The 9,222-nt window shown below is 39.7% G+C and overlaps 2 long non-coding RNA genes across 2 annotated transcripts in view; one reads left to right on the forward strand and one right to left on the reverse strand.

Annotated features, from left to right (window-relative positions):
- LOC115294880 overlaps positions 1-9,222 on the forward strand; it is a 146,239-nt gene that overhangs the window by 118,737 nt on the left and 18,280 nt on the right. The window lies entirely within an intron of this gene.
- The window catches only part of LOC115294876, a 19,176-nt gene continuing 16,568 nt past the window's right edge, over positions 6,615-9,222 (reverse strand). The window contains exon 3 of the long non-coding RNA XR_003910200.1: positions 6,615-6,736. This is a non-coding gene — a long non-coding RNA (uncharacterized LOC115294876). The remainder of the gene's footprint in view (positions 6,737-9,222) is intronic.

The following is a 9,222-nucleotide window of genomic DNA, read 5'->3' on the forward strand; positions in this document are numbered from 1 at the left end:
AAGGGAAAGGCGGTAGCCCTGGTAGGTAAGCCTACAGATCCTTCTGGAAGGGATAAGCAATGTTTGGACAGAATCAGAAAGAACAATGGATACCTCAAGATTTCACTACCTGAAGAACCCATTTGATAGTAACAGCAAAAGAGTCACCCAGTCAGCAGTTTATTGAATGGTCTGTGGGGAAATAAGGAGGTTTGGGGTTCCAGTTTACCAAGAGAAGAACTCAATATTTAACCTAGATCTCCAAGTTTACCTCTAGGACAGACAACCCTATGGACATCTAAGCAGACACTTATTCTGGAGGCTGCGTGAATTGTTTTTTGGACTTTCTGGTCCAGGTCTTTTCAAAAGCATTAAAAATAAACCCACACTGCAAGGGAAGGTCAGAATTATTTCAACAGGGTTAAGAAATCCTAGCTCAGGCAAGTTAGTTAGGATTCCTAAGTTGGTAATCAGTGGAGTGAATGTAGCCCGTGATTGGTTTGATTTGCAACGTGCTTTAATTTTTGAAAAAGTCTGCAACCCCTGCACAAAGCAGTCACAATACTCCTGCTAACATTCAGGATTTGGGCTGAGGCATATACGTGTTTCCTGAGCACATGATGAGGCAAGCTTTCTGACAGATTGTTCATTCAACCACTCACTCCTGCTAAGCCCAGTGGCCTTAAAATAAATCATGGAACTGAACAGCAAAGGGCCCTATTTTCTGAGTATTTGAGCTTCTCCTCTCCTGAGTGTGGCTCAAAATGGGATCAGGAGAATCCTGTGCTGGCAACATATAAAGGGACCCATGCAGGCAGGAGTGGGCCGGCCCAGGCCTTGTGGAAATTTCCGTAAGCCCACTAGAAGTAGGGGCCCAGAGGCCCAGAAGGGACACGAGGAAACCAGAGCAAAGGAAAACATCTGTAATGGCTGGGAGGGCAAGGAAGCTGCAGGGGTTGGAGCAGGCGCCTCCTACCTACGGAACAATCAAGCAGCTGCCAAAGCAAACCTTTTTCCAGTTGGGTTTTCTTTTATTGTCATTCTTCCCTTCCCAGGGCTGCAGGGACTTTGAACTAATCCTCAGTGGGAAAGCTAGGAGGGTGCGCACAAAAAAAAGGCCCTTTTGAAAAACCTTAGGGAAAGTAGCTAAGCCTGGCTTAGTACTGAGATGTTATTTGCCTTTTCCACTCTCATGCTTTCTCAAGGGTGGGGCTTTCTGAAGGTTGCAAGGCATGTAATGGCGTCACTGCTCTGAGAGCTGGTGGAGTCTGTGATTATATATTCCTGTGTTTTAAAAAGTTCCCAGTATTAGCTCAAGTTCCCTGGCTGCATCTGCGCGCAGCGCGTCGGTGGGTGCACGGGCCCGCCACTCCTCTGCCAGCATCCTGTTGTTCCTAGTGAACACCAGTGTTCCTCGCGCGTCTGGGTAGTACCGGCCCCTTTCTGAGCTTTACCCAGCTTTACCCAGCCGCTGACACAGGCCGCCGGCAAGCCCGCCCAGGAAACGGGGGTGCACGTGGCCCCAGACCAGCTCGTGGCGCGCGCTCTGCAGTCTGCACGGGATCAGCCAGGAACCCCTCCTACAGCAAGCTGCTGCGGTTTAGAGAGATTAAGAGTTCACCAAAGGCGTTCATCTCGACAGGGTTGGGGCTTGAATTATTTTAGTGAGTTTTATCTTACATTTCAGGGTGGTATCATTTAAAACTTCCATTGACCAAAGTTATCACCGGCACTTCTGAAACAAGTCACAGACAGGGGAACATATTTAAATTTTATATAATCCAAATGCAAATTATAAAAAGACGATTGTATATATGAAAGCACTCATGCAAAACGGGAGAAAAAATGAGCAGTTGAAAAATGGGCAAAAGGTTTATTAAGGCAATTCACAAAAGAGCATACCTGAATGGCCAATAAACATCTAAAAATAAAATTATTTACCAATAATTCTGTAAATCAAAACAATGAGCTCCATTTCACCCATCTTTAATATTAAAAAAATAAGTATGCTAATATCACATGTTAGGATACAATAGGAGTTCTGATAGTTTGCTGGTGGTGGTATAAATCAGTTCAAAGAGTAATTTGACCCTATATAATAAAGTTTAAGATATTCATACCTCATGATCCAGCAGTTCCATTTCTAAGAATATTCCCAAGAGAAAATTGCATAGGTGCACAAAGAGATATTTATAAGGATGTTCAGTGTAGCGTTGTTTATAATAATGAAACATTGTGAACAATTCACATATACATTAATTGGGTATCAGGTTCACATATATTACATACCAGGAGTTTTTTTTTTCCAGACTTGAATGCTAAATAGACTACATCTATGGTTAGATGTTGATGACTCATCTCAAACACACAACAATGAATAATAATGTTGCAGAATAATTACTACAATTTGATTCCAGTCAATATCATATATTGTCCATGTATACATATCTCTGGGTAAACTAGAAAGACACAGGTGAAAAGAACATACCAACTCATGATGCTAGTTGACTCTAGTGAAATAAGGAGCCAACTGGGATCAGATAGAGTGAAAAAGAGACTTCAACTCTCATTAAAGCTTTATTTCATAAAAAAATAGATTCAAATATAAAAATATGTAACACTTGCTGAATATTGGTAGTGGAAAAGAAGATATTCATTATTATTCCCTGTACTTTTCTATATGTTAAAATAACATATTTGAAAACTCAGTTGAAATAACCTATTTTTCTAATGGAAAGTTAGCCCGCCCATTCCTGTAATGAGGACACCTACTGGATTTCTTGTTCTGTGACAGACAGAATGTAACCTTCCCATTGCTGCTCCAGTCTTGGCATCTACACGTATGACAAACTTATAACATACATCTTTTCAAGTCTGTGATTTTGTAAGTTCAGAAAATCTCTACCAGTTCAGGGGAGTTACCAGGCTCTGAGGGACCACTCATGCCAATGAGTCACTAGAAATGATTAAATGAAGTTTGATTTTTCATGGTCTAAAAACTTCATTAGAGGGTATATGCTAATTTTCTGTTAGATTCCATGAAAAAAAGGCTAGTCTTACCTAAAACAAAAAAAACTAATAAATTTCCTTTTACTAGGCATTAAGTACTACACATTTCTCTTTCTAGATTCTCTTTATGCCTGGGCTTTTAACAAGCAAGAGCTAATGTAATGATCAGTTGAATTTACCATCTTATTCCAGATCCTTATTCTAGATAATTACCTTTCCATTTCCCCTATATAGTTTTTGATTTTTCACTCTGATTTATGTGACTGCTGTATTTGCATGTGTTTGCAATTGTTCTTAGAGCCATCTAAAAGGAAATGGCTTTTAAAGTAATAAGTGAGCCGATTGATGGATAGATGGATGGACTGATTTACAAACCATAGGTTGTATTAATTTACCCTGGTGAGCATGATCGCTAAATAGACCAGTATGTTTTGTCCGCTGCTCAATATATACTTTGGCTCGCCAGTATGAGAGTCTACTTAAAAATGTTTCCAGCAAGGTTTCTCAGTGAGCACAAAGTCAGTCTTTCCCATAATTCACACTATGTGACTGCCAGATTACTTTTCCCCACATCCAACCCAAGTCTTAGATGTCTGTTCAAAAACCTTCAGAAGTTCTCTATGGTCCTTGGAATTAAGTAGAAATTCCTCAGCTGGGCATCTAATATAATGTCCACCCCAAAATTCTCACGTCTATATCTTTTGTCCCTAACATGTACCCTCTGCCTCAGCCAAATTGGAAAAACAGTAGTTTTCTGAACACCCTCTACCTCCCCATATCCATCCTTTTTGATTCTGCTTCCTCCACCATAGAATCTTGCTTTTTCTTAAATGTCTATCTCTCAACTCATCTGGTGATAGTAACAATGGAGGTTCATTTGTTAACTTATTTGATCCTCATCCAATCCTGTATATGATAAATATTATTAACTTACTTCCTAGATCAGGAAAATTGAGGCACAAAGAAGCATGTCGCTTCCCAAAGTGACTAATGAGAGATGGTGCTGGGTTCCACCATGGGTCCAGGATCCATGTTCCTGTTGATGAACTTCAGGACACAATACCCCAAACATGGCACCTGGCACATTGAGGATTTCAAGCTGAGGGAATTTGAGAAATGGCAGATCCAGAAAGGCCTTTCTTATCTTCTCCCAAAGCAGGTCACAAGGCCCTCATGTGAGAGGTGCCCTCCCAACACCTCCCTACACCTGGAGGAATTTGCGACAGAGAAGTATGAATGAACATTTCACACCTAGCCCTCTTTCAGTGTTCTCTGCCTCAGGGAAAATTCCCATGGTCTACCTCTTTGCCTGCTTCACCAGACCTGTCTCCCTTGCACTCACAATGCTCCAGCTCCATGTCTTTTTTCAGTTTCTCAAAGTCCTTCTCCACCCTTTCCTCAGCGCCTTTGCACATACTCTTTCCTCTGCCTGGAGTTCACCCAAGTAACCATTACTCAGCCTTCTGGTCAGGCTCAAACTTGACTTCCTCAGAGAGCCTTCTTTGACCCTGTAGGCCAGATCATGAGCCTCAGTCTTTGCTCTTAGAGTTCTTTATATTTTTCCTTCCTAGCACAGCACAATTTGGAGTCCTGTGCTCCATATCTCACATTAAAACTAGCCCACGGGGCCCAGTCCCAGCACAGGGTCACTCTCAGAGATATGAACTCAAGGTAAGTAATTAAAAGCAATTGAATTTGTTACTAAACAAATCAGAGAATATCAATGGGATCTACTTCATGATTCACACTACACTTTAGAACATCTGTTCTGCCCTTCCTCTTGCTCTTGAGCGCACTTTGCATTAGAGCCCCAGAACCTTCTCTCTTGCTGCTGGTGTGCACTCTAGGGTCACAGCACCGGCGTTGAATTCTGGTTGCACCACTTATGAACTCTGTAACTTAGTGCAAGTTACCTTAACTTCTTTATGCCTCAGTTTTCACATTTGTTAAGTAGGGATGAAGTCAGTACCTCTCCCAATATTTGAGAGAGAACTGTAAGTGATGATGCTAGCAAGGTGCATTGCACTGCTCCTGAAATATAATAAGGTAGCCGATAAAAGATATAAAAAGCAATAGTTTAGATAAATTCCTAGTAGGGCTATTGCTAGGTTGTAAGGTAGTTCTATTTTTAATTTTTTGAGAAACCTCCACACTGTTTTCCAGAGTGGCTGCACCAGTTTGCATTCCCACCAACAATGCAAGAGGGTTCCTATTTCTCTACATGCTCACCAGCATCTGTTGTTTTCTGAGTTGTTAATTTTAGCCACTATGACTGATGTAAGGTGGTATCTCACTGTGGTTTTGATTTGTATTTCTCTGATGATGAATGATGTTGAGCATCTTTTTATGAGTCTGTTGGCCATCTGGATGTCTTCTTTGGAAAAGTGTCTACTCATGTCTTCTGCCCATTTCTTCACTGGATTATTTGTTTTTTGGGTGTTGAGTTTGGAAAGTTCTTTATAGATTTTGGATACTAACCCTTTATCTGATATGTCGTTTGCAAGTATCTTCTCCCATTCCATTAGTTGCCTTTTAGTTTTGCTAATTGTTTCCTTTGTAGTGCAGAAGTGTTTTATCTTGATGAGATCCCAATAGTTAATTATTGCTTTTATCTCCCTTGCCTTTGGAGACATGTTGAGCAAGAAATTGCTGCTGCTGAGGTCAAAGAGGTTGTTACATGTTTTCTTCTCTAGGGTTTTGATGGTTTATAGGAATGCTGATTCATAGGGGCACTACCCCAATGTTTAGAACAGCACTAGCAACAATAGCCAAATTATGAAAAAGCATAAATGCCCATCAACTGATGAATGGCTAAAGAAGATGTAGTGTAGAAATAGTACTTGTCAATGAGAAAGAATGAAATCTTGCCATTTGCAACAATTTGGATGGAGCTGGAGGGTATTATGCTAAGTAAAATAAGTCAGTCAGAGAAAGACAGATATTATATGTTTTCACTCATATGTGGAATTTGAGAAACTTAACAGAAGACCATGGGGGAAGGGAAGGGGAAAAATTGTTTCAAACAGAGAGGGAGGCAAACCATAAGAAACTTTTAAATACAGAGAACAAATTGAGGGTTTGAGGGGGGCAGGGGAGAGGGGAAAATGGGTGATGAGCATTGAAGAAGGCACTTGTTGGGATGAGTACAGGGTGTTTTATTAAGCGATGAATCATGGGACTCTACCTCCAAAACCAAGAGCCCACTCTACACACGGTATGTTAGCTAACTTGATAATAAATCATGTTAAAAAAGCAAAAACAAACAAAAAATAAATTAGACCAAAAAACCCCCAATAGTTTAAACATTTTAATTTTTTTAATAAATTATTTCTGTCTCCTTCCTTCCTTCCTTCCTTCCTTTCTTCCTTCCTTCCTTCCTTCTTCCCACAAATTGCTTGTCCTTAATTCTAAAGTCTAGTCTCTCTTTCCCCATTAATTAGACCTGGCATTACGACAGCTCAGGAACTCAATTGACAGAGAAAGAATTCTTGCTGGCATGGGGCAAGAGAGGGAGTAAAATGGGAGAAGCTTAGAAGAAAAAAACAGAATTCTCTGTGATGGTTGAAGGAGTGAAGTAAATTACAAATATTGTAATTATCAACTTTCTTTATTTTCCATTCATTGTACCTCCTATGATAGATGATTATATAGTATCTTGCGCTGGGCTAGACTCTGGGAGAGCAGAATCTGTGTTTCTTCACCTCACCATTGTATCCACAGTTCCTGGAACAAGTAGGTACTCAAGTGTCTGTGAAGGAATAAATGGGGGAGGTCAAGATGACCAGATAGAATTACGCTGATTAAGCACTTGATACAGTGCCTGGCATATACTCATTCTTAGTATTCTTCTATTATTATTCCTCATTCAACATCCATTTACTTCTCTGTAAGAAATTCCTCCTGTGCCAATTTTATAGCTAATCTATTTCCAAAGCTCATCCTCAGGGCCCTTTCTCAGGAAGCCTTCCCTGAGCACCCCTTCTGGGGTAGGGATCTCACTCAGGTGTTCTATAGCTCACTGTGCTGCTCCCTAAAACAGGATTAGCCTCTACCATATCTCTCCCTTCACCAGATTGTAAACCCCCAGGGGGTAGTGACTGCCTCATGTTTGGCTTGCAATCTTCAGTGCCCGGCACACTGCTGGAAACATACCAGGTATTCAATAGATGTGACATGAATATTATTAAATCACAGTTTCTCTTAGACCTGTTTCAACATGGTTTCCATGAATCCCTTTATGAAACTTGGGAGCTGCTATAGTAATATTTGCAAATCCTCTCTTAGAGTTTCATTACATCAGCATACGGCTGCTATCATTCATTCAATGTTAAATCTTTCAGTTTCAGAATGAAATATGATACACTCTGGTGATCCTGTTCCCAAGTGTGGAAAATCTGGTCTCCCCTCTGCTCCAACTAACCCTTTTAACCTGGCTTCTGAGAGTTCAAATACATGGAAACACAGAGTTGAAAGGCTTTCCTTCCCCGGTGAGTGGCCTAAACTACCCATAGCTAATGGTTGTTGAACATATTTTCAAAGCGCTCCAGTGATGGTAATGACAGAGCTTAATCACCTTTGCAGCTGAGTTCTGCCTTAGGTCAGAGAAACCCTCTTGTTGCATTCTAATCCAATTTTGTCTGGTTTTCATCTCTATAGAGATGGAGAAAAGCCAGCTAGCATTCTCCTCCAAATAAATGGTCCTGTTCTTGAGGAAAGTATTAAATCAGTCCTTGCTGGCAATTTTCAAGGCAAAGCCCATTCAATGTGTTTAATTTTTTCTCTCAGGTCTTCTTTCCCATTGTTTTAATGGTTTCTGTTGCTTCTCTTTGCACCTTTTCTAACTGCTCTACCGATCTCTCGAGATTTAGAAACCAAAAGTTGATTCTACACTAATAAGGGTCTGACCAATGTTAAATTTAGAAAAAATTATAGGTTCTCAGCCTTTGTATGTTATGCTGTCAGTGCCTGTCAGGGCAGGAGAATACCATTAATCTAGACATCACTAAAAGCATCATTTGTGATATTCTAGATGAAGGTTGAACAAGGATTTGCCACTTAAAAAATAACCTTTGCTTTACAAATCATATAAAGGGAAGCACAGAGGATATTTAAAATGTTCACAATAATATACCATGACAAGCATTCATTAACTGAAAAATCATCAACATCACACATTATAAGCTGTTTTAAACTTTTTATGAGTCCAATTTACCTAAAGAACTTTTTAATATAATTTTTTATGTTTATCTATTTTTGAGAGAGAGAGACATACAGAATCCAGAAGCAGGCTCCAGGCTCTGAGCTGTTAGCACAGGGCCCAACACAGGGTTTGAACTCATGAACTGCAAGATCATGATCCAGGCTGAAATAAGATGCCCAACTGACTGAGCCACCCATGTGGCTTGGTAAAGCATTGGCTTGGTAGAACAGATTTTATTTTTATGAGTATTTGGAAAATGATGCTGCATTTTGATATTCAAATATATTTTGTGCCTTAGAGCTTTTATTAATTCAATTGCCTTTCAAATTTCTTATGATTTGTGAAGATTTGTGAAAGATTGTTCCCCAGAATAGACTTTCACATTCTCAGTTCCCTTGTCTTGCCTAGAGATAAGATCTAGTGTACAAGGCTAGCTAGCATGTGCTGGGATCCTTCTGAAGAGAAGGTTGGGTGTGAGGGTGTCCATGTGTACATTTCCACTGTTCTCAATTGCTGTCCATCCATCCCGTTTTTGGACTTTTTCACCTTCCAGGTGGATAAGAAATGGGTTCAGAGACAACCAGCCTCTGTTCTGTTAGATTGCTGAATCTTGCCACTTATTTCTAAGTTTCCACCTCAATTTCTTTTGTTCTTCCAAGCATGACTCCCACGGACTACTCCCTATTACTTAATCCCTCCCTATTCTTTTTTTTTTTAATTTAAAAATTTAATTTATTTTTTTTACTTTATAAAGTTTCATATTTTTTTAACATATGCAATTATTTTCCATCATTTACAATACAGTAGTTGCAATGACACTCAAAACAGAAAAGCGAAGTAAAAAATCAAAACACCAACTTCTGTTTCATGTAATTAGACTTATACAGAAATTAGAAGGTTAAGTAACAACTAGTTAATCACCTAATTTCACAGCTATCTGAAGTGGCAATCGTTATATAGCAGCTTATCTATGATACATTCAAGATAAATGATACAATATATTACTTGTTCATAGGCTACAACACAGCCTGCTT

Source organism: Suricata suricatta, chromosome 1 (assembly GCF_006229205.1).
Source record: "Suricata suricatta isolate VVHF042 chromosome 1, meerkat_22Aug2017_6uvM2_HiC, whole genome shotgun sequence".
Classification (NCBI taxonomy): Eukaryota; Metazoa; Chordata; class Mammalia; order Carnivora; family Herpestidae; genus Suricata; species Suricata suricatta.